This window comes from Cygnus atratus, chromosome 3, assembly GCF_013377495.2.
Source record: "Cygnus atratus isolate AKBS03 ecotype Queensland, Australia chromosome 3, CAtr_DNAZoo_HiC_assembly, whole genome shotgun sequence".
In the NCBI taxonomy this organism is placed as follows: domain Eukaryota; kingdom Metazoa; phylum Chordata; class Aves; order Anseriformes; family Anatidae; genus Cygnus; species Cygnus atratus.
In genome coordinates this window covers 39,870,069-39,897,108 of record NC_066364.1, presented here as the reverse complement: position 1 = coordinate 39,897,108, position 27,040 = coordinate 39,870,069, and positions in this window count along the sequence as shown.

Genomic DNA, 27,040 nt, shown 5'->3' with positions numbered 1-27,040 from the left:
AATTAAAAATTGTAATTTTTGGAAAACGGTTAGTTTGAAATATATACCTTAAGTAACTCAGAGGCCTCAATCTTTCAGAAGTAGTCCACTAGGAACTTAGTGCAAGATGGCACTCTGCTGAACATAAGTATATGGCCAAGTCCCAGATATTTAGGATTAGCTCAAAGTACTTCAACTGTGTCACAGTAAGTTCAAAACCTTCACAGAGCACAAAGACCCACTCGGAGCAACGATAAACTTAAATTTGATAGAATAGAAAACCGAGACTAAAAAGACATTGCTCGGATGGGAAACTCATTTCTTGCATCTTGTATGCTTTTTTTTATATCGAAAAGAAAAGCCGAAGGCTTTCTGAACAACAGAAAATGTGCAATTTCTTTCACAAACATACATCTATGCTTTGTTTTCTTATTGTTGTTGACAGAGCCCTTCATTATGCCCTTAAAGAATCATTTTATGTTTATTTGTACTGTCTATACAGATCTGGGGACTTGTTTTATGAATTGCCAGAGGGCAATGTCTTTTTTTTTAATAAAAGTTTATTACATTTTGATTGATTTCTCTGATATTCATTGTGTGTGCCTGTGTTACAGTTACTCATTTTTGTTCTAAAGCCTAAATTACTCTAACTAATGTACCAGAGGAGCACTGTAACTGTTAGCAATTGACAATGCAAAATGTCTCTCAGCTTTATTCTCCAATGCAGATGTGTCCATGGAAAATCATTGAGGGCTAGTTTGCCAGGGCTCTTATTTATTAATTCATGGAATTTTGCAAGAGTAAGTCATGAGTGAGAAGCACAAATGTGAGATAGAGCTCAGCCACCTGATCACATTACCACAACTTAACAAATTACTATGTCATCTGAACTGTGGTGGGGATGTTAAATGTATCCATATGCAAGAAATTAACAGCAACAAATATATATATATTAAAAAATAAAAATAAAAAATGATGGCTTATCTTAGCACATAGCGAAAGAAGCTTACACCAAACCAAATATATTTGCATTTTCCATAAGCTAAAATGATACATAGATACAGTCCCTGTGGCTTAACTGATGCTTGGTAACTTGCTAAACACCAGTAATTTGAACATAATTCTGAAATACATGCCAGAATGCCTTTTTTGCTCTTTCTCACTAGATAACTACATTATTTGCCATTATTCACAATTGTTCAGGGTAAGATTAAAATTGTCTCATCACTTGATGAGTCAATTTTTATCTCCCAACAGAGTTTCTGTCTTGTAACTCATGTAACACTATTTAAAAGTGGCAATGGCTTTTTAGAGGGTCAGAAAAGAATGAAATGAAATGTTTCAATGAAACCTGAGGTGTGTGTTAGTCCCTCAGTGCTAGACTGCTTCACATATTTCCTATGGGGCGGTTAGATCAGATAGACACGCTGAATATACTCTATAGATGAGTCTAGGGGAGAATCATTAAAACAGCCTACGCTTGCCTTCCATCACTTCTCCTACACTATTTGCAATCTGTTGTGTCTCAACGAACTCTACAACAACTGATTAGTTTAGAGATAGAGGATGATGCTTGCTGAAGGACATAACTGAGCTGGCAGGCTTTATCTTGAAGGGAAAGAAATTGGCAACACTCATTCAGCAACCTTTGGTGAGCAGTAGTTAGGCGGTTTGACTTGAGCTGCTGAAGGGACAAAGCTGCCTGGCCCTGCTAACAAGAGATAGGAATTAAGCCATGAAACTAATGAACAGTAGAGGAGCTGGATTGCAAGGTTATGTTGTCCTTTGACAATTGAGATAGTCCTGGATTTTAATTCTCTGTCCTGCCTCCTGCACAGACAATAATGTCCATCAGACAAGATTAAAACAGATTTCTCTATAGATGTGCTATCCTGAAAAAGCCACAGTGCACACACACATACTCACCCCATGCCTTCCAATAACGAGTATTGAGAGTGTCTTGGGCAACCTAGATTTGACTTGAAGTATACTTTGCTTTGAGCAGGGATCAGAGAAGGTGACTTCCAAAAGTCTCTTCCAACATAAACTACTCCATGATTCTATGAATCTGTCCCTGTCAGCCCCCTCCAGCACTTGGCACCATGAAATAGAAGTGGCACCCCTGGGCCCTGTGCTGACCATGTTACCATACAAGTGCTCTGGCAGCAGGAGTGTTGGTTGAGAAGTGGGGGTCCTTTGGCCTCCCTAAAAGTGAAGAAATCAGGAAGAAGTGTTCCGTTAGCAGGGAGAAGTCTCCTGAAATCACCATGCTACAGAAAACTCAGCAGCCAGTTCAACATGTTTTTGGGTAGTTTTGTTTCTCACTCTTTCTTTTGTGAAGGGATTTATAAACATTGCTTATACCTCATTCCCCCTTCATAAGGGAGATAATATTCAATTATATAACATGCTGTAGGTAGCAAATGCTCACGCTATCAGGTACAAGCACTCTTTTTCTTTGCTTTCTGAGGCTTTCCAAGCATTCCAGAGTGTTTTTTGTTTTGTTTTGTTTTGTTTTGTTTTTATCAACAGGCCTGTGTTTGATACAGAATCTGGAAATTATTTTGCTGCCAAAAGTGTACAAGGGAGGTAGGAGACAATCTGTGGGTTTCTGCTAGAGGAAACACAAAGAGCCATTCTCTCATCTAGTAAAACAATAAGATTAGTCCTTTTATCATTAATTTTTTTGCTCTCCTTCACTGCTTTGTAAACATTGCTTGTATGACTTTGCCTCTTATCATCTACAAACTGAATCTGCTTTTGTTGAAGCAGTGTCAATCACAAGGGTTTTTCTACTCATATACTAAGTGATATGACTGATTGAAAAAGAAGACAGGCTTTCATTTGGGTCTGCAATATGTGACATACTCACTGCTGGAAACATAAGGGAGGAAGAAAACAAAGGGAACAATTCGGTAAAGCATAACCCAAAGTTCACTTGCTCTGTCAAGGAGATTAAGATTAAACTGAAGGAGGTCAAAGCTATTAACATTTAGACTACAGGGTATATAACAAGTTAGCATCTAGTTAGATATTGGCTTTCTAATTGGAGGGAAGCTTTCTTCTAACTTTTTTATGTAAACACCAGCATTAGCAAAAGCCTGGGTGGTCTCAGCACTGTAACCCAGTGGATGTATTTGATCCACATCTGCCTGCAAAAAAAATGTCCTCTATGACCAAGCTTACATTTAAATTGTAAATAAGTCTCTTGATTTCTTTCTATCAACTGTGACAGCATTTGCAAAGGGAAAACTTCACAGGGATATTTCTGGGCTTGCTTTAAATTTGTTTTCCCAAATACCAAATTCTCCTTCACACCATACACTTTGTGACAATCTTATTTATGTTCAGCTCTTTCGACCAAGCAAGAAGATTACTGCAGCCACCAGTAAGGAGCACAGGCATGACTTGTTTGTTAATTAACTCCCATAGCAAAATCATTAGCAAAACCAACTCTTATACAAGTCAGATACTTACTTTTGGAACATGGTTCCTATTTTTAAGTAACGTTATTTTCTGATTTTACAGTGCTGTCTTTATAGTTTCTTGTTTTAAATCCAATGACAAGTGAAGCAGGATGGGTTACCAAGGAAAAATAAATTAAAGAGCCATTAGAGACCTACCAGCAGGAAGGCTTTGAAAGGTGGTCTGGTTAAACCTTTAGCAGCACTGACCCAAACAAGCAGAACAATGACCATGTTTTAGCAGACTGCAGCCAGACCAGGTTAATTTCTCCCTAAACTACACTACCATATTTTCTGCAGATTAATATGTTTTTGCTTGGAATGTGACCAGCATAACAACCATATTCTACAGGGGGATGCGTACAGGCAGAATGAGTTTATGGCCTCCTCTCAGTATACTTTTGTTATTTTTTAGTGTGGTCCACCTTCAATCTAGAGCTTCACTTCTGCAACCCTCCTGTCTTCCACAGGTTGCATTGGTACAGGAGATAGGCAAACATTCACAGGAAAAGGGTTATGCAAATTTTGAGTGGGCAATAATCCTCAGAAATTCATTTCAGCTTCTTTGTTAAAATTTGAACCATGAGTTTCTCTCCTGCAAGACTCTGAAAGCTGCGGAGGGCTGTGTTCAGTGAGCTGTCCCATGAAAACACTGATACCATGAACTTCCCTGATCCACTGGCAGTCTGTGTCATTTCTACTTAAAATGGTGGGGTTTTGCAGCATTGGAGGAAGTCCTACCATTAAAATGTTGGTTTACACAAGTACCATTTTGCAACGAATAAATACAGTTCCTTAGTGAAGCAGTTAGAGCCTAGGACTTTCTACAGACCTCTTAAGCCCAGAGGGGGAGCCTCAGAGAGTGGAAAATTTAATAGGTATATCATCTTAGCTTTTAAAACCTATTGCAGTCCTTTGATATCATGAATCCACTGTGTGTTAAACTCTCACCGTCCCTTTGGAGGACAGCATCACTGAGCACAGAGAGGGTCATCAAAGCTTTTCATGATGAATTGTCTAGAAGTTATATATGACTGTCTCACACAAACCAAGTTTGGACTCTCCCAGCCTAATCTTTCTATCACCTGTCCATCACTCCATTCCTACTAACACCACAACATTTCCACCATGAGAAGCCTAAGCAGACTGCCCAGTTCTCATTTTGCTAATGTTTGTGAAATGAGAATTTTTTAATGCACCACATTAGCACCTCATTAGTTAGTCAAGTTTGCATTGATAAGCACACCAGTCTTTTGAGAGAAGAGATGATACAAAAGAAAATCAGAGAGAGTTTGCTTAATACAAATAAATAAAAACCTGGTTTTTGGGGGAGGATCAGAACAGTTTATATTCAGCTTTTTGCAAGCAACAAAAATAAAATGTGGCAAAGACTGACATGTATTCATGAAACATTTGGCACTAGTGATTTTACATTTTTCATCAAAAAAGTAATTTCACAAATCTCTGTATTCTAAGAGATGCATTTGTTTGAACATTTATAGGCCACAGAAAAAAAATACTTTATTGTTATTAATTATAGTGATAGTCCTAAGTAAAAAAGGTTATTTTATGAAAAGCAGAGGATTTTGATGAGAAATGTAATACATTTTTGACAATATAAAATAACTAATTCTGTTGAACATTGATCTAATTTGAAAGATGGAATCATAGCTGCACAGAAAAATAGGGTTTCAAATTAAAAAATACACAAGTGTATTGTAAGTGTCTATCATCAACACACCAACAATGAACAGAATCATAAATGAGGTAGCTGCAAAGTACTCTAAAAAATTCCTAGCAGGAAACAAACATAAAGAAGAACATGCTCAAAATGAGATCATCTTCTCTAACTCAGGGCATGGAGTTGTCTGTCATTTCTAACTTTGTCTCTTCACAACTACAATACAGAGCGAGATCCCAGATCCACTGAAATTAGCAGTAACTCCCACTCAAGAGCCAGTTTCCTGCTTCTGGGGAACATGATGTACTGAAGCCTGACACTCTGATCCACTTTACCATCTGGCAATCTATTGAGGAAGGCATCAAGTATAAAAAGCTGAGACAAGCACCATGTCCCTCTTAAAATGTCAGTTGGAGAGGAGCTGTTAAACATATTCTTCTTCTAATCAATCCCTCTTACTTGGGAAGGATTCTGTGGGAAGCCAGCTCTGAACTTTGAAAATTCTGTTATGCCATCAAAATTAGGTAAAAGAAGTACTAAATAACTAGGAAATAGGTTCAAAGACATAAGTAATTCTTAACATGGAGATTGTTGTATTACAAAAGAGGTACAAAAAGGTATGTGTTTGTGGTGGTGGTTTGTTTGGTTGGTTGGTTGGTTTTGTTTTTAGTTATTGATGTTTTCTATAAGTATTTACCAAACAAACAAGAAAACTATCTCATTAAGAAAGCATCCATAAAATAAGAAGAAAAATAAACCATGCAGCATCAGCACTTCAGTCTAAATAGCGTGGCTTGGAGTTTTCATACCACTAAATTAGCATATCCTTGGAATATGCCATAAATGATGAATTCCTTAAAAAGTGCTGCTTCCAAAACTTCTGGAATGCTATATTGTATTATTTTATCCTATATAAAATATCATAGAAGTAGACTAAAAAAATCAGTAGCAGCTTAGATAAAAGTGATCATGATTTGTCTCTGTTTGTTATATGTAATCAGAATCAAGTCCAGACCAGTAATATGTATTCTTGATGGACTGGAGGAGCTAATTTTGCAAAGCTGGAAACGATTATGAGCTAAATCAGTTGGGAGAAAGAAGTTAAACAGGAAATGTGGAAAATAACTGGAAAGTGTTTAAAAACATTTTACCAGTTTGGGAAAAAAATATAAAAATAAATAAAAAAGAGATGAAGAAGGAAAAGAAGAAGGAAAAGAAGCAGAAGAAGAAGAAAAATTTTAGCTGGGCTAGCCTAAATGTTGACTTGGATAGAAGTGAAAACAGCTATGCAAGTCATAATAACTATAAAAAAGACATTTATTACCAGTCATGAGTATTAGACCGAAGATAATAACTACAAAAAAAATGGTGAGGATGGAATCAAGAAATTAATTTTGTTCATCAGAGTTAAGGATAACAAGAAAGATTTGGGGTTTTGACCACATGGAAGTGTAGCCATATCAAGAACACATGCAAAAATCTGTATGTTCTGTAAATAAATCTGATGTTCAGGAAAAAAAAAAAAAAAAAAAAAAAACAGATAAAATCTGTCCTACCATATGAAGACAATGCACTGTTGTACATTCTAGAAGTAAATCAGGAGAATGTTAAATAGCAAATCAAGTCCACAGATCTGGATAATTTGCAACAAAAAGCTGTAAAAAAGTTGGCTGAAGAAATTACAAAACCATGAATACTACTTTTTGCTAAGTATGGGAACACTGGAGAAATTCCAACAGACAGGGAAAGAAAAAAAAAAAAAAAGCCAACATTGCTCCAATATGTTTTTTAAAGTTTATGTGCAACCCAGGCAATTACAGCTCTTTCAGCCTGAGCTGAAAGGATAAAATAATATAAAAGCTAAGGGAGGATTCATTTAGCAAAGAACTAGAGGCATGTAATGTAATTAATGCCAAGCAAAATGGTTTAACTGAAAATGGAATTTCCTGTGTGTATCCCTTAAAAAATAATAATAATAAAATAATTAAAAAAAAAAAAAGTGTTCTGTCCCTCAGGAGGTAAAGAAAGGCAAACATAGCCAGGCATGTATAAGACAAGATAAGACAGCAAACTACTTTCCTTCTGAGTCTCCAGAGAGCCAAATATAAGACAGCCTGTGGACAAATGTAACAAAACAACACTGGCATCAGAAAAAAATTGTTTTTTTATAAGAGACCATACAGATGTGAATAATCCACCATGCAGAATAAAGCACCTTTGAAAAGTGGATCCTACATCTTTTGCAGCAGCACTTCAACCCCTGAAGTTGACAGTGTCCTTTTGTATCCCTGGTTCTTAATTTCAACTCTCTCTTTTCCACACTGATATTCAAGCAAGGTTTACCTGGCACTGAAGCAGGGAATAGAGGCTTTACTGAGCTTAGTATTCACTTCACTGAGGAACTTTCATAACAGAAAGGTCTTCTGTATTAATACAACTCTGAAAGGGTAAACTCCTAACCAGGTTACACAGCTAATAATTGGGACAACTTGCTAACTGGTTGGGGTTAACTATGTGTAACATTGGCATTGATTTATGACTGTCAGGTTCATAGGTTATTTAGATTGTTCAATTTAGAACTTTTACCCAGCTTTCAATTGAACATTTTGAACCAGGTGTTCAATGGATTGATCGATACTAAGTACAATAGGTCTCTGTACTGCTCCATAAACAAAGTTGATTTTTATAGCTTTTGTGTGATTTAAACCTTTAACACTTTAAACCATTCTGCAGCACTCTTGCCATGTAACCATATGCTTCTCTTCACTTTCTTTAATTCACATCAGATTGTGACTTAGCGACACGTAGGCCAACAAAATCCTCTGTGTGCCTTGAGGGCCTGATCCTGCAAATGTGTATGCATGACTCTGCATGCAGGTAGATAACTCTTTTGATGCCAGTGAGACAACTCATATATAAATCCCTGTTAAAGTGAATTAGTTGTAAGGGAAGGACTGACATTTGAATATTGAGCTTTGTGGTTAATGAGAGCCTTCGTAGGACTCAGAGGCCAAAGGGAAAGTCAGGTCTCATATGTTAAATGTGACTTGTTTGATTTGCACATTTTTTTCCCCAAGTCAAATTCCATCCCCCAGAAATCAAGCTCACATCTCCACCTCTGAAGCCTGCCCCCCACCTCATGACTGTACATATCAGAACTGTACGGTTGGTAGAGGACAGCTGATGTGATGCCTTGTTCAGGGAAGAGAAGACAAATCTTATGAGAGGAGTGAAATTTGGATGCAATCCTGAGGGCTCCACACAGTCTGTAGAGAACTGCCGAATAGCAAACTATTGTTCTGTGTCACAGTGTTTGAATGAACCCACTAAACACTTCATCCTCCATAGCATAAACTAGTCTACTGTTTCCTTGCAAATTTGCAAAGATAATGCTTTAAAAGGTCTGGAGAAGGAAAACTTCAAGTCATGTTTTGGGAAGGACCTCATTTTTGCTGCTGCTTGGAGTACAGATGGCAGAGCAAGCAAATCCCAGCTCTTCTGTTCTGAAACTAGGGCTGCTCTCATGCAGGAGCTGAAAAGAAAAGATATACCCTCACTTTCTTTCCTCAGCACCATGTCACTGACCTCCCATTCACACATGCAAACTCATCACACTGTTCTTGAGTAAGTGTTGCTGGTCTGGCTGACCTTCACTGGAGATTTCTCTTGAATGAAGAGAATCTGTCTGACTAAATACCCCTCAGGCATGTGAAAAGCTTGTAGGGATAACTGATGCAGTCAACACATGGAAGAATTTACTGTCTTACCCTAAGGTAAGAAGCAGATCTTCCTTAAGCGCTTAAATAGCTACAAATGTTTTCAGCTCAGGACTGGTATAAGATAATAATAAAAATAACCAGTCCTTCTTCAAAAATAGCAGGAGGAAAGGGAAGGGGTAGCTCTCTGAGCTGTCACCACAATCCTGCTTTCATCTCACATACTAAAAAGGAATAGAAAATGTGAAGCAGTTGCAAATGTCTTGAAGAGCAAGTTAAATGATTACCACAGGCTGGGATCTTTTAATATCTGTTGAGCTGAGTGTCACAGACTACACACATTTATGCATTTAACACAGCTTTAAATAGTATACATAAATGCATGTCACTGATCAGTGACATGAGAATAAGGCAAGTACTCTTACTTATAAAAATATACTCCTTCTGTGTTGTTGTTCCACCATGAAAAAAAAAGAAAAAAAAAGAAAAAAAAAGAAAAAGCCACATTCAACATCCGAGGCCCTAGGACTCAAGCACCTTCCTTTAGCATCAGCCCCTGAGCATTAGCCTCTCTGAGAGGAAGAGCAGCTTCTGGAACAAACTCGTTTGTCTCTGGCCTTAGAGGCTGCATTTTGAATGAGCAGCTTTCTTATTTTCTTACACCATCAAAACCTGTGAAAAGGAAATGAATAATGTTTTGATTTCTGCAAGAAGCTGGGGATTAGGCAGATTATTTCCTGCCATAATATAAGGAGAAATGCTTACTTTCATAAATAATGCAGTTATCTAGAACTGTAGACAAATAAAAGACTTCCATCTACTAACTATCAAATGCAGAAACTGATATAATTTAACCAACTGAAAAACAAACAAAAAAAATCTTCTCTTATGAAGCTACCTTCATAAAATAATAACTTGTTATGAGAAGTTGTTTTAACACAGCAGTGACATTAACAGCAGAACTGTGTGTGTCTGGAATGAGATTTTACCTGAAATAATATTCAGCAAATGAAAAGAATCATTAAAATATATTTCAAGCTATTACTAGAACAATCCTTCCAAATCATTTTTATATTGCTATATTCTTTCAAAAATTCGGTGCAAATTTTGAGGGAAAGAGGCCAGACAATCAAGAAACAGGTTAGCATCGTAAGAAAATATTTTTGCTACTGACTTGAAGATCCATAACAGGTCGTAGTGAATCTTCTCTTGGTGATTGTGACAGTCACATCATTCTGTCAGAAAATGACATTAGCTGATGACAGCAGAGCTATTATATCATTTCAGATGTCCCTATCCTAGCTTAACTGCAGTATGTCAGGATGCTCCTTCTAGAGCTACTCTTACACAGATGTTACATTTGTATAGTGTTTAGCACAGTGGGCTCCTCTTCAACTCTTAGGGATCAAAAACACTACAATTCTGATGATGATCATGCATATGTTGCTTATCGCTCTGGAAAAGGTTGCTAGATTGTCACTAAAAAGCAAGGAGAAGTAACAGATGGAAAGAAGAAACAGAAATTTCCACGTTCACTTTTATCAAAACCCCTTCTACAGAAAGTTCTCTGTAGGCTCCCCAGTCATACTTCTGCTAACAAGCTCATAGACACAGGTGATGTATTATAAGCATTTTAGTTAAAATTTAGCTGAAAATAATCATGCCTACACAGTATTTAGCTGAAAACAGTCACACCTACTATTTTTCTTTGCTTAGAATACTGCAGTGTTTGAGTTGAACTTTTAAAATCAAAACTGCTATAAGAAAATATCATATTAGATGGTTTTTATATATATTGATTTACAGACGTGCAGATTAAAACTATAATCAATTTGCCCCATTTGGAAACCCTTTTCTTGATCAAAGTTAGAATAAATAATAATATTTACTAATTTAAAAATTCACACATTGGGTCCTTCAAAAGCCTTTGTACAAAACAACTTCAAACTCTTATGCTCATATGGTTGTCTCCAAAGATCTTGAAGTTCACTTTTCATTGTTCGGTCATGTCCCTAAAAAAAAGTTAATTAACCAAACATGAGGCCAGCCAGTGTCCAGACATTGATTCTGAAGTTCTGGTACAGTGCTCTTTTAGAAACTCTTCGTTATTAAGGCACCATTGATTAAAACTAACTGTCCTGCAGTATCTCAAATCTACTGACGTCTGCTATAAATTTCCTCTTTCTGGACTGGAACGAAAGATGCAGCCCTACACTTAAAGGAACTGAATTCTGTAGCCAGGCAGCGTAATTTGCCAATTCACTTGATCCGTAAAACATAATCTGCACACATGGACCATATTACAGGCATTTCAAAGGTGAATGAAAAAGAGTAGTCTAGTGAATAAGGAACGTAGCATACAGACATATCTTGCAAATCTTTCCCTAAACAAGTATAAAATCTTAAAATTAACCCATCGTTGTACCAAATGGTCTCACCCAGCTACAAAATGACCCTACAATGACTTAAGCAAGGCCAACTCTCTTGAAATTCAGTCTCACAGAATGATCTCTGCTGTAGCAAAAATGATAGCTTGTGAAGTGAAATGAAACATTAGCATGTAGACATAGACAAAACAGCCTGGGATGAAAACCTACTTTAAGTTCATGGCAGCTTCACACAGAAAACATACAGAAAACTGGAGTCTCACTTCTAGTTACTCACCAGTAAGAAGAAAGGTCAGAGAAACTCATTTTCAAATGGCATTTTCTGTAAAACGACGGGCGACGAAGGGCTGGTAAGGGGCGACGAAGCTGGTGAGGGGTCTGGAGAACAAGTCTTATGAGGACTTATTATCTTGAGTGTCATCACGCAGCACTTGCAGGGCAAGCAGGCGATCAGGCCCAGTCAGCATGGGTTTATGAAAGGCAGGTCCTGCTTGACGAACCTGATCTCCTTCTATGACAAAGTGACGCGCTTGGTGGATGAGGGAAGGGCTGTGGATGTGGTTTACCTTGACCTCAGTAAGGCTTTTGACACCGTTCCCCACAACATTCTCCTCAAGAAACTGGCTGCTCGGGGCTTGGACTGGCGTACGCTTCGCTGGGTTAGAAACTGGCTGGATAGCCGGGCCCAGAGAGTTGTGGTGAATGGAGTCAAATCTGGTTGGAGGCTGGTCACAAGTGGTGTCCCCCAGGGCTCGGTACTGGGGCCGGTCCTCTTTAATATCTTTATCGATGACCTGGATGAGGGCGTCCAGTGCACCCTCAGTAAGTTTGCAGATGACACCAAGCTAAGTGCGTGTGTCGATCTGCTCGAGGGCAGGAAGGCTCTGCAGGAGGATCTGGATAGGCTGGAGCGATGGGCTGAGGTCAACTGTATGAAGTTCAACAAGGCCAAGTGCCGGGTCCTGCACCTGGGGCGCAACAACCCCAAGCAGAGCTACAGGCTGGGAGATGAGTGGTTGGAAAGCTGCCTGGCCGAGAAGGACCTGGGAGTATTGGTTGATAGTCGGCTGAATATGAGCCAGCAGTGTGCTCAGGTGGCCAAGAAGGCCAACAGCATCCTGGCCTGTATAAGAAGCAGCGTGGCCAGCAGGTTTAGGGAAGTGATTGTGCCCCTGTACTCGGCTCTGGTGAGGCCGCATCTTGAGTACTGTGTTCAGTTTTGGGCCCCTCGCTGCAGGAAGGACATGGACGTGCTCGAGCGAGTCCAGAGAAGGGCGACCAAGCTGGTGAGGGGTCTGGAGAACAAGTCTTACGAGGAGCGGCTGAGGGAGCTGGGCTTGTTCAGCCTGGAGAAGAGGAGGCTCAGGGGCGACCTTATCGCTCTCTACAGTTACCTTAAAGGAGGCTGTAATGAGGTGGGGGTTGGTCTGTTCTCCCACGTGCCTGGTGACAGGACGAGGGGGAATGGGTGAAAGTTGCGACAGGGGAGTTTTAGGCTGGATGTTAGGAAGTACTTCTTTACCGAAAGGGTTATTAAGCATTGGAACGGGCTGCCCAGGGAGGTGGTGGAGTCACCATCCCTGGAGGTCTTTAAAAGACGTTTAGATGTAGAGCTTAGCGATATGGTTTAGTGGAGTACTTAGTGTTAGGTCGGAGGTTGGACTCGATGATCTTGAGGTCTCTTCCAACCTAGAAATCTGTGTCTGTGTCTGTCTGAGGAGCGACTGAGGGAGCTGGGATTGTTCAGCCTGGAGAAGAGGAGGCTCAGGGGAGACATTATCACTCTCTATAGGTACCTTAAAAGAGGCTGTAGCGAGGTAGGGGTTCGTCTATTCTCCCACGTGCCTGATAGGACGAGGGGGAATGGGCTAAAGTTGCGCCAGGGGAGGTTTAGGTTGGATATTAGGAAGAACTTCTTTACTGAAAGGGTTGTTAGGCATTGGAATGGGCTGCCCAGGGAAGTGGTTGAGTCACCATCCCTGGAGGTCTTTAAGAGACATTTCGATGTTGAGCTTAGTGATATGGTTTAGTGGAGGACTTGTTAGTGTTAGGTCAGAGGTTGAACTGGGTGATCTTGGAGGTCTCTTCCAACCTAGACGATTCTGTGATTCTGTAAAACAAGGAATATTCCAATGAGAAAAACAACTTGGGGGGGTGGGGGGGGGGGGGAAGACAATTTTAGTGAGAAAATAACAGCTCAGAACTAAGATTTAGAAATATAAAAATATGTACTACTGCTTTATGAACAGCATTGAAACAGCGATCGTTTGACGATACACAAGAGCCACAAATTTGCTGAACCCAGGTCAATCCTTTATTATGAGAGAGACTTTTTTGAGAACTGTAAAGCAAATGAGTTGGTTTAGTATCTGGTAAGAATATCTCAATCCTTGTTTCCCACATGCCTTGCCCTTCACAATGGAAGTTTTACCTTTTCACATACAGTGCAGAGAGCTTGAGAATGGCAATGAGCATCAAGCTGACATTTCTGTCAGTGGCTGGGTTTCCAAATGTGGACATGCAACCATATGCACATACACTAATCAAGGCTCCCTCTTTCCACAGGAGGCTGCTTAGGGAAATAAATGGTAGTAGGTTTCATGCTATGTTGCTTAGGGAATAGAGAACAGATGGAGACAATTGAATTCCCAGGGTCTATGGCTGCTAGGGGATTTCCCCATGCCACTTAAGTCTTTGAAATAAGACAAGAAAGTTTTCTAAACCACAGAAAGAAAACTTTTACTCCCTAGTAACTTTTTCATTTATTTAGAAGATTCTTCCAGCAGAGAAAATACTTCTCTGCAGCAGAGATAATAACTGCCCCAGATCTGTGGAGAGATCCCGTGGTGTACTCCGTGGTTGTCCTGCCAGTTTCCTTTTTAGCTAAACCACAAAATGATGAGACACTAGCCATGAGAAAGCATATTATTCTGATGTTTGGAACATACGTGTGGAGAATATTAACTCGTCCCTTTATTGACTAATTGCACCTTTTAACGCCAGTAAGAAAATGGTTAGGTTATGCATTTCTTCTGAACAGGACAGACTAGTGGAACACAGGGCTTGTAAATCATCCAGTTTAGAGGGGCATCAGCAGCTGTATGACTGCACAGATCTGCAGCACGATAGAATTTAATTGCATTGTGGTTAGTCATGTGAACAGAAACACATAGACAGTGCTTCTTTAGAGAAAACACGTGTATGTTGACCATGGTAAATACAGCTATTATTGATGACAGTTGACCACTTGATTGAAACATCTCACTTGATGAATCCCTGAAAGCCAACAGGACATGGCAAGGTAGCTGAGTGGTCACCAGCATGCAGACCTCAGAGAAGCGTGGCTGTCCTGAGGCCGATGGGGTGATGTCTAGGGACACAGCAGTCCACACTGACTAGCTTCCTGCCAGGCAGGACTGCTGTATATTTCACTGTGAAAAATTGCAAGTCCAAGGGTGTAACGAGAAGGGGAATAAACACAAGTCAACAGGTACCAAAGCCTTATGTTTAGAGCCATGGGTCTCACTTTCCTGCTCTGCTCTGCCTTATAAGAATGCACTAAGAGAACAAAGGAAGATAATGTTTAAATGATTATTTAAGCCATGGCAGAAGAAAAAGCAACCAAAGCAGTGCTGGGGGCCTTTTGGCTAACAAAGCAGTTAGCTGCTCTTTTGTTGACTCAGCTTAAAAGAGTAAGAAATGTTTGTATTTATTTTAGGAAAACATCAAAGCAGCATCCTTCCAATTCTGATCGTAGCCTTTGGGTATGACAGTGATTACTGCAATAACAGATCTCTTTTGATCCAGCTGAGCCAATAATGTTGAATTTACTCCCTGAAACACTCCCAGTTTCTCTGGTCTTTCTTATTCTACTCTAGCCAGTTAAAGGGCAGAAGGCAGTTGCAGCCCCAAAACTAAAGTCTGCAGTTTAAAATTATTGGAGGATTTTTATTTTTACATTTATTTTTATTTAATTTCATTTTCTTCTTTTTTTTTTTTAAGGTTTCTGGTCCCAGTGCAGACCTGAAAGGGGATGGGATTTAATTGCATTATAAACACCTCTGCAGGAGGAGGAGTGTGGAGAATATTCCAACATTAAAATATAATGTATTCTCTATCTTTTCACCAGCACCTTCTCATTTTGCTCGTTCTGGCTTCTCAGAATCTCTCTGGTCCTGCTGAATATGAGTGGATGCAGGCTGTGTCAAACCAAAGGTTTGAACTGGAGTCACAGCCCCTTCCTGAGAAGGCTCATCCAAGTGCTCTCTTCCATATCAGCCAGCAAAATCTCACTTTATACTTTGAGATTGTCTCAACTCCAGCCAGGAGCCCCAAGCAGAAAACAGTTCCCTAACACAAGTGATGGTTTTCACCAAAATCAGTGCAAATCCCAGCTTGTGGCACACAATCCTCTTTTTGGCAGATGAGGATAAAGATAGCACATGTCCCAGGGGCACAAGATTGTGCACACATGCCTATCACCCACTGCTCTGTCCTTAGCCCTCCCTCCCAGGACCAAGCAGCAGTAGTCAGGGGCTGAAAGCTGGCTCTCTCGGGGTGAAATTAGGCAAACACAGACAGGCAAACTTTTTGTGAAAGAAGACACACAGCATTTAATCTCATGGCTTTCTCCACTCACAGATAGTATTTATAGGATTGTCCCTCCTCCAGCACAGCCTGCCACACAGGTGTCCCCAGGGGCTGCCCAGCAGGATGGGAGAGGAGGACTGCAGGGACTAAGGAGATGGCAAGAGGTGGAAGCTGTTCATCTCCTTCTTTTACACTCTGGCCCACTGCACAGGAAAATTAAGCTGCACCAGAAGGTAGCACATGAAAATGGAGGAGTATAAATTACCTCTTCCTTGCACAAATGAGGAGGGAGAGGAAGACAAACTATGCCTCTCTCAGGTCCAATTCCTTCCTTGTGTACTTCATGGAGCAATGCAGTTATGTGCCTGCCTAATAGCTCAGCCTAGCTCCAGGTAAGCTGTCATTAGTTTTCTTAGAAAATGTTCTAGCAGTAAGATACAAAAAGTGGGTAAAATTATTCAGTCATTAGTACTGAAGAATATATTAGTACCAAAGGGAGAGAAGTAGAGAGAGAGAGATGTGTGTATATATATATATATATATATACACATATAAATATATGTACAGGGGTATGCACACTCACACATCTCACACATACACACAGATTCATAAAAATTCATAGATCTGGTGTCATTTTCTGTAGGGGTTGGAACAGAAAGAAGAAAGAAGGGGGGAGTGTACGAATTTAATAAGTGCAGACATAATTGCCATGAGTAAATGTTAATGCATACAGATGAACTTTTTTTTTTTACTTTATACATATTAATAGGCTCTCTCTTTCAGAAAGAATGACATCAGACATTGATAAATTTGACAGAAGTGAAAGGAAAAAATGGTCGCACTATTAGGAACACTCCTGCGGTGGTGTTGAACGGTGTCTTTGATACATCAGCCTTCAGTCTCCAAGCACATTCGTATTAACTCACGTGTACACCCAGAATTCAAATGAGATGCTTCTTTAGATGCTGACTTTTAGCAGCAGTCCCACCAGACATGTTGGAATCAAACTCACAGTTTCAGAGTGTGGTATAGTATAATTTTCTCAGTACAGTTTGTGCCTACTGACTCTCTCAGAAGATTAGAGAAAGAGGCAGTGTATAGCAGATCGTTAAAGAGCCACACAAGGCTGAAGGGTGAAAAAAATCTTCAATGAAAAACCTGCTCAGTGCAGACATTCTCCTACACTAAGAGATCAGTGCAGAGCTGTATATTTAATATTACTGGAAACAGGATGGCAAATTGCCTGAAATGGATTCACTTAAAGGCAAACAAGGGCTAACCATTGATGTCTGAATACCTCAGTGATGTCTGAATGCTGGTGCATTGCCACAACATGGATTCTCTTTATAACCCTTCAAGAAACCACTGTAAAAACAGGACTACACACCTGCAATATATCTGTATGTTTGGAAACATCATACTACTACTGAAACTGTCCATTGTGAATCTCCCAGTACAGCCAGCATACCCAGAAGTATACATAACCTAAGATTCACAGCAAGCCTTGAAATAAATAAAAAGCTGAAGTCATGCATCTTTTCCTCATTAGCCCATTACTTTTAAGAAGTAGACATGGGGAGGCTGGGTTTTTAAGATGCAAGTTAATACTACTGACACACATTTCTGAGCAGCTTCAAACCAAAATAAATAAATAAATAAATCTTCAAAAAAAAAGAAAAAAAAAGAGAGAAAAAAAGATCTGGAAAGTGGAAAAGGAGACAGTAATGGAAAATTGCATACAGAGAAGAAACAGAGATGGGTAAATATATGTGAGAGAATATGGATCCATAAGGGAAGTAAAGAAAATACAGAATGGTAAAATGGAAGATAATAAAAAATTTGTAAATAATTCGAGGCCATAGAGGAATGTATCCTGGATACTTTGGTCCATTAGAAAAAAAAATCTTTTGAGATCTTGTTTTTACAGAAATTTGAATTACTCAGTGAGATTTCTATAAAATATTTTCCTTCTACAGACAATAGGAAAAGCAAGATTATTTAACAAATCAAATTAAATCAAATTTTCAATAACCTTCTTCCCCACTTTTTATCTACCAGCTTGCAAGCTCTGTAGACACACAGACACAGAAACAGGATATAAATATCTACCTTTCCATTCATCACAGAAAAAAAAGAATAACTGGTCTCTTTTTTATTTTATTGTTTTGTTTCCTAGCAAAAGTTAAAAATATTTGTAGGTGGTTTTCTTTTTAATTAAAAGAAAAAAAAAAGTCAAAATCTCCTTCTGGTAAACAAATGCAGGAAGGATGCCATTTATATTTTTATGTATTTTTTTTTCAGATGTTTGTCATAAGACAGCTGGCAAATCAATTTTCATGTGTAGCCAAGATAATGACTGCTAGGAAGAAACATTAGATCTTATGTGCAAAAACAAGCACTTCAGTCCACTAAAGGCAAACAGTTTTTATCAAATCTATCATATAAATCTCTCAATGCCTACTATTGCAGCATGCCTTGTAGTTAGACAATCAATGTGATAGTATTCCTGTTAGCTGTGGGGACATTGCACCTACCAACAGACTACTTAGAATAATTAAAACAAACTGGCTGAAGGGTTGAGCAGACTACTTCCTTCTCCCAGTTGAAAGTCTCACAACCTTATACTAACATCAGCGAAACAAAGCAAGAGTTCCGTTTCATAGCAGAGGCCACAGAAGAATAGAGCAACATTTTAAGAGCTCCTGTTTCTACATAACTGTCCTGGTTTCAGTTAGGACAGAGTTAATTTTCCTCCTAGTAGCTGGCAGGGTGCTATGTTTTGGATTAGGATGAGAAGAGCGCTGATAACATGCTGATGTTTTAATTGTTGTAGAGCAGTGCTTACACCAAGCCAAGGACTTTTCAGCTTCTCGCTCTGTCCTGCTAGCGAGCAGGCTAGGGATGCAGCAGGAGCTGGGAGGGGACAGACCCAGGACAGCTGACCCAAACTGGCCAAAGGGGTATTCCATACCATCTGATGTCATGCTGAACAATATATAGGGGTGGCTAGCCGGGGTGGGGGGGTGCCGGCTGCTCGGGGATAGGCTGGGCATCGGTCAACGGGTGGTGAGCAATTGCATTGTGCATCACTTATTTCATACACATTATTATTATTAATACTATTATTATTATTATTGTTATTATTTTTCCTGTCTTAATAAACTGTCTTTATCTCAACTCACAGGCTTCACTTTCCCGTTTCTCTCCCCCATCCCAGAGAGGGAGGGGGGAGGGTGAGCGAAGGGCTGTGTGGTGTTTAGCTGCCAGCCGGGCTAAACCACAACAATAACGATTTGCTTACTGTAATGGACAGAGGTGTTATATTTAACTGGTAACGACCACTTTGAGCGAGAAATAATCTGCAACAACTAATGTAATTACGACTGTTTTACTCATCCATGGATACTCATTCTCCTTTTCCTGTAGATATACATTCACTCTGTGTTTTCAGTGGCTAAATGCCAAGAAATTCATTTTATGCTTAATAATTTGTTACTAATCAGTTCTAATCTGTTTGGGAAAGTGCCTATAGTTCCAGCAGAAAGACAGTTGGGCCAGTTCAGATTCGCTGGTAGTGACCACCCATCCCTACAAGCAGCTCAGAGGCCTGCTACTAAAAATGAGCTCCTCCATGGGACCCACTTGGGGGTTCCCTCATTGGCTTTGTTGCCAACAACTGAAACAGCATGGGTGCTTTTTAAGATCTGGGCATTTAAAATAAGAGTAAGAAATTAATTATGGTGGTACTTGTACCTTTTTCACTACTCATATCTGTCAGAACAGCAGTCATTATAGACTTACCACTTCAAAGCTTGTAGTATGCCTCTTTTGGGCCTCCTGTGGCCTACTGAACTGAAAACAAATTATGAAAGCTTTATAAGGGAGGCACACATCATGCCAGGTTTGCTTCAAACTTATGGCAGTTGAATTTCCATTGGGCAGATATCTCTCACCGCAAAGTTTTATACAGGCAATGATTAGGAGCAAAATTCAGATACTGCAGTCTACAAACATGACAACCCTTGGAAAGTCGATGGGATTGAGTACACCCTCAGCAAGTTTGCAGATGACACCAAGATTAGTGGTGTGGTTGGTACAACAGAAGGAAGAGACGCCATTCAAAGGGACCTGGACAGGCTGGAAAAGTGGGCCCATGTGAACCTGATGAGGTTCAACAAGTCCAAGTGCAAGCTGCTACACCTGGGTCAGGGAAATCCCAGACATGAGGACAGACTGGGAAGAGAACTCATTGAGAGCAGCCCCGCAGAGAAGGACTTGGCGGTTCTGGTGGACAAAAGTTTCAACATGAGCCAGCAGTGTGTGCTTGCAGCCCAGAAGGCCAACTGCATCCTGGGCTGCATCAACAGAGGAGTGGCCAGCAGGTCAAGGGAGGTGATTGTCCCTCTCTGCTCTGCCCTTGTGAGGCCCCACTTGGAGTACTGCATCCAATTTGGGGCCCCCAGCACAAGAAGGATGTGGAGCTGCTAGAGCAAGTCCAGAGGAGGGCTACAAAGATGATCAGAGGGCTGAAGCATCTCTCCTATGAAGAAAGGTTGAGAGAGCTGGGGATGTTCAGCCTGAAGAAAAAAATGCTCCAGGGAGACCTTACTGGGGCCTTTCAATGAGGGTGGTCTTACAGAAAATATGGAGAAGGACTCTTTACTCGGGTAAATAATGATAGGACAAGGGGGAATGGTTTTAAACTAAAAGAGGATAGATTTAGACTAGACATTAGGAGGAAATTCTTCACGGTAAGGGTAGAAAGGTACTGGAAGAGGTTGACAAGAGAAATTTTGGATGCCCCATCCCTGGAGGTGCTCAAAGCCAGGCTTGATGGGGCCTTGGCCACCCTGATCTAGTCGGTGACATCCCTGCCTATGGCAGGGGGGATTGGAACCAGATGAGCTTTAAGGTCCCTTACAACCCAAGCCATTCTATGATTCTATAATTCCATAAAAATGCAGCTTCTTTCTAAAGAACAACTGTGTATCAGGGAGGGAATGGAGGCAAAGACCCCGAACTTGGTGAAATCAAACAATGTATGGTTTCCAGAACCTGGAAAGTTGCTCTAAGAATGAATATTGATTTTACTTCATGCAGAATAGGGTTTATGTTATCGCTGCAAAATTCCTCCTCCACTATTTTCCTGTAGGCTTCCAGCCATACGTTTCTGTGTAATACAGTGAATTAAATTCCTCTGCAAGGCTGCACTCAGCTCTCTCCTGAGCAGCCGCATTTCAGCAAGCGGATCCAAAGCACGCGCAGGCTGCAGGCGCTCGTTTGTCCCGTTCCTCATCCGAGGGCTTGATTTTGAGCCTGCTGGAGGTTGCTGAGGCATGTCTCCAGCTCAGCGTGACAGATCCATAGGGTGTTATTCAAATGAGCTCTTGTTCCATTCTCGTCTGGAACGGCTGCGTGTCAGTGTTTCCCTCCCTTTTATTTTTTAGCCATTAAAAATAAGACGGCATGAGCCTTGAGAAACCTGTCTGTAAAATAAGAGTCTGCATTAAAGGCAGGCAGGAAAAAAATATCCTCCTGACAAGCAGTCATTATTTGGAGGTGTATCTCTCTCTCAGGGAACCGGTTATATGCCAGAAAACAAGGAACAGTCCTGTACAAACAGCAGCATTAGGAGAAACTTAAGGTTGAAATTTAAGCACTAAAAAGACAGAGTGCACCTCAGGAAAAGCTAGATTAGCTACCTTATCTCTGCCTGCAAGCATACATGCAATATTACAGCCTTTAACTAAACAGACCTGTTTTGTTTCCGACAGAATGTATCAGATGGTCTTTCAGATTTTGTGTGTTTAGCATATATTAACAATTTGTCTCTTCGCTGTATGTCCGTCAATTAATTAGCATAAAAGCCCCCTAGCCCTCTGTTCATTTGGTCTTCTCTATAGTTCATCCTCTTATCTCAAAGGTACTTATTTTAATAATTTCATCAGTACAGATGTATGATGCATTCAGCAAGACATTTTTCCCTTTAGAGACAGATGTACTTCTTAACAATAATTCATTATTTATTACCTCACAAGCTGTTTTTAAGACAAATAAACTCACACTTCCATTACCCGTATCTTTTAATGATGTTTCTGTTTCAGATTGCTTTATCATCAGAGTCTAATCCAAATTTCACTGAACTTTTCCATTAATTTCAGAGATCTGAAGGCTCTGTCTTCATTTTCCAAGCAGCTGCCCTCAAAACACATCTCAGGAAAATGCGTATACTATTTATCCAATAAGACGTCTTAAAATAAAAAGGAAACTATTTCTTTAACATCAAAATGCCTCTCTAATGAGCAAAACATCCTGCAGAGGTTTTCACTGGTTAGCTGAGAGCATGTCCCAGAACACAGCAAGTGAAAGAAACCTGCATGCCAAATAATAAATGGGGGCAGGGCATTTTCTTAAATTATCCTAGAGCACAGCACGAATGAGTGTCATATGCAGACTTTAAAAATCATCATACTGGGCAAATTTGAAATCTCTTTCGAAATGATAATGTTAAGACTGAAAAGAAGGTATTAGAAGAAAGTGTTAGAAAAATAATCTGGACTCTCTGGGCTGTGCACCACCTATTCCACTCTCCTAAATGTGGATCTTTGAGGATTTCTAGCTGTCTGGAAAGAAGAGACAGCCCTGAAAAGTGGAGGCTGTGTGGAGTGACCCTTCTTCTGGAAGTCAGAGCATTTCTCTGTGAGGGTACCCTGGACTTCACATAGCAAACGACTTAAATCCTTGAGGATCATCTGAACATCCTATCCTATTTTATTAAGACCTTGATCTTGTAAATTTTTTCAACAACAAATCTTTCCAATCACATCTAGCTCTGTTTAATTGATCACTGAGCATGTGTAAATGTTAGTCATATGAAAGTGGGATGTGACTGTGGTAAAAATGAAGATCAGATAATGCCAAAGTGGAGTATACAAATTTAGGTGTGAAGCAGGAACCCCAAAATCCCTGTGCTCCCCACTCGTCCTCAATTGTCACAACATGAACTATGAAATTTCAATAACCAAATAAATAAATAAATAAATAAATCTAAAAATCAAAAAGGATACCTCAGAGTGTTGCTGTTTTAAAAATGAACCTGCATGTCACCTATTGATTTTCTCTTGTCATTTTTCTCCAAACTTCTCATTTCTATTGTTTTGATGTTGAGTAAGGACATTGCCTGATTTCAGTGATATTTAGGAAAGAGTAAAAGGGAGATTAAAAAAATTAAGTACCTTAAATATTCATTTGAGTTAGTATGCTGTATTAAGTTAGGAGTACTAAGTACCAGGCTCTCATTTTACCAAAATTCATACTAGGAGAGAAAAAGAGTTATCCTGAGGGCACAAGAGGAGGAGAGATGTCCATGTTTATTGAAGTATTAAAAATAGTAAAATATCAATTTTCTATAAATAATTATCTTTTTTTTTCTATAGGAGGGACTGATAATTGACCCTGTGGAAATTAGAAATCAAAAAAACTTATTACACAACAGATTTTATTTCCTTCTCACTACTAACTTGTTCCCTATAGTTTCTTCTCTAATGATTTATCCAGCAGTGTATTTTAAAGAACTGACTTGTCATTCTTTCCTACCCTTTCACAAAGAATGAAGAGATTTAAGCAAGAAAAAATAAAATTGAGATACTGTATTTGTCTTATCAATATCAGAAACTCATCCTAATAAGGATTACTTCCATTCTGACTCCACAGTTCTTCCTGTTTCCAAGAAACTATTCTCAAGTTGTATATATTTCCATATTTGATCCGCATTAATATTAAAATCCTCCTGAAGTTTCTGGAAAGATTTACATGTTTTATCACCAGATAAATCCTTTATCATCTTTTACTAAAAGTTCATTCTTTCAAAAGCAATAAAAATTTAATTTGAACAAACAAAACAAAAGCAATGAAAAAAAAGAGGTCCCCATGAAAAGAGAAATGCAGAGACTGAATTTACAACTGCATTTGCTATCAACATAGAAAATTTCAGAGCCAATACCAAATAGAAAAAAGTAGCAAATACCAAATCTCACATATAGAAATCAAAAAAAAGATAGCAGGTTACTATCATCACATTAGTCTTGCACACCTATGTTGGACGGATGAGTAGCAGAAGAGACAGGATATTGCTGTGGCTGCTTAAGACAGAATAGAAGAGGCAGGTGGACAGCAAGATTCGCTGGTAGAAGTCGTAAGTGAATTTTGGAATGTTTTGGATTTTTTTCCCCAGGAGCTGTAAGATGTTGAAAGGTTTTGTTTACTTATATTAAATCCTTTGGACTTGTAAATCTCACAAGATAATGCTCAACAGATCAGAGACTCTTCAAGAATGTCTTATCTCATAGTGCTTCAGCACTTCTCGTCACATCTGCTTCCCAAGAAGTGTGCGTGGGTGGGTACTCCATGGAGGGAGGTGTTAATAACCCATAAGGGTTAATAAGGAGGAAAAAGAGAAATAAGAAGCTTTTCTCCCAGATATTGTGCAAACATACTACAAGAAAAGCATGGAAAATAAATTTCAAGTGATTTCAATGGAGATAAATTTAAAAGTGGTTGGTTTGTGTCAGAGACAAATTTCACTGTGTTTAAATGTAGCCTAGATCTAAACTAGTATATCACCCAGCATATATACTGCAAATGCTGCTGGTCTTATTCCTGATTCTCCTTAGCAGTTTACTCAAACCATAAAAAAAGAAATTTCATCTTTATGTTATTTGGCTATCTCTCTTTTCATCTCTGCTGTATCTTGTGACCCCCATCTCTGTGCCATCCATCAGTGAGACAGGTCAGGGAAATACAGAACCACTGGTACTTACAACATTTGAAACTCCTGGATAAATCATTAGAGAACATGCTATAGGGAACAACTTTCCAATGACAAGGAAATAAAATCAATTTTATAATGGGTCTTCTCAAATTCTAATTTCCATAGGGTCAATCCTCAGTCATTCCCTTAGAAAACTTTACCCAAGAGGGAGGGAAAGAGAAAAATTGGCTCAGGTCCCCCTTGGAGAGCATTTGACTTCTTCCTCAGAGGTAAGGAAATTTGCTCCCTGTGCTCCACAGAGCATTGGTAGGGGGATTAGTCTCCAACTCCATTAAATTTTCCCAGAGCCACAGGGGACTGCGCAATCTCTAGCTCTTCTCTAAATGATAGTTTGCTCAAAAGGCCTCCTGCTACACTTGAAATATAGGACAGGTGTTGCAACATTAGCTACGGACCCACGCAGAGAACCTAGAGATAGAACTGACGGTTCTCTAGTGCCACAGGGCCCACAAATTTCCTTACCTCATAACCAATGCAGAAAAAGGGTTTTTCTCAGACCAAGATAATATGACAAAAATTATATTTCTATTAGCATTAAAATTTTAGATGAGTGCTGAAACCATCCTGTTTGTCAAGATTAAAAACTTGCACTCCAAAAAAATCCATGCAGTACATAGTAAAACACCAAAGTAATATGTATCTTTTTCTCATATAACACCCCAGCAAGCAACTGTGTCTTTAGGGATGCTAGCAACAGAACAAATAATCTTTATCCTGTCACAAGTCTTGCCTGTTCTGGGAGTTTGCTTCATTTGATATCCTCCTACTGCTATTTCTATTTCAGAGTAAGCCCTTTTACCTTCTCCCGCTCAACTGAAGTGTGTGTGTGTTGGTGCAGATAAAAGTAAGGGGTAGTAGCTGCTGTTGTCATATTTATAGAAACACTGAGCAGATGACTCACCATGCCGACAACCTGAAAACTCTCTTTGCTGCAGGCTGTTTTTCAGATCTAATACTTGCATTTCCTCCTCCTTTGCCACTTCCCTAAAGCCAAACTGGACATGCCTGTGTGTCATTTCATTTGTGTGGCTATCACAAATTCCATAGTGGCTGTCAGATTTTTTTCCATGCACAAACGTTTGCATGTACTGTGTTTAGTGTTGTAGTCCCCAGGATGAATTTGCTCCTTTATACCTGCAAGGAAGGAAATGTTCCATATCAGTATCATTCTTCTAGCTAGCTATTTCACACGGATAAAATGAGGGGCCTGTGGGCCATTACCACAGTGTCTCCTTTAAGCCTCTGTGGCAAAATAAAAGGGCATTAAACCACGTATGAATAATCACCACGGTCATTCATGTCCCTCTGTTGTGCCCTTGTAAATGAAGCGTCAGCAAAAATGGTCAGATAGCTCTAAGGGTCAAATCCTCAGCAGATGTGGATTGGTATCACCCTACCAAAAAGGAGAAAAAAAAAATTAAATCACCACTTATGCCCACTGTGAGGTCTGGCTTTAGGCAGCATTTATCTTATCATGCTCACCTGAATTTATGAGGAATTTGCACTTAAAAAAATGAAATGAATCTCAGAGTCAGGTACAAGGACTGGTTTTCCATTAACAGTTAGATACAACAAAATGATAAGAAACAAAATTCCAGACCTAGGAATTCCCAAGTAGTTTGTCTTAAAGAACACGTAAAAATTCATATCACTGATGTAGGAAGGTGTCTTGAGATAATATCAATGCTACCACAATATCAGTGCTGTTACCAATCAAAAAAAACCTCTATTTACATTTAGAAAGATAAACTGCCCAAAAAAAATGGTAATTCACAATCTAAAATTTAATAGTTTGCAGTCTCAAGTTAAATTAAATAAGCAGCAGTACAATCTGTGAGAAAATAGAGCATTTATTTCATGCCTATTATATAGCCATCTATTGGTGTTATGATTTAAAAATCACATTTCAGATGCTCAAATCTCTCCAGTTTTTGACTCTTCCAAGAGTGGCTCTGACATCCCTCTATGGTACAAAACCCCAGCACAGCTTCTTGCAATTTCCTGAGATACTGCACCTGCACTATATTCATGCTAATTGCTCCAAACTCACACATACAGATGACAAAGGAACCTAAATGGTAATTTGCCTTTTCATGCAAAGGAAATGTAATTGTTTTATAATATACTGTAAGTTCTAAACCTAAAAGTTAAGTATTCATTTAATTATTTAGGGAGAGGCTGCAGTTCTATTTTTCTGCCCTGTAAGAGATGTAGTCTGTCACAAAGCCATGCCAGGAGAAGTGTGAGGGAAGATCTCAGACTTGGGAATTCTCCTTCCTCTCTTCACAGCTCTCCCTTTCCCCTTATTACAAATGCAACATTGCTTATAATGCCTCCACTCCCCCATGTACCACAGAGATATTTTCAGAAATGGATTATTTGAGCCAAATATA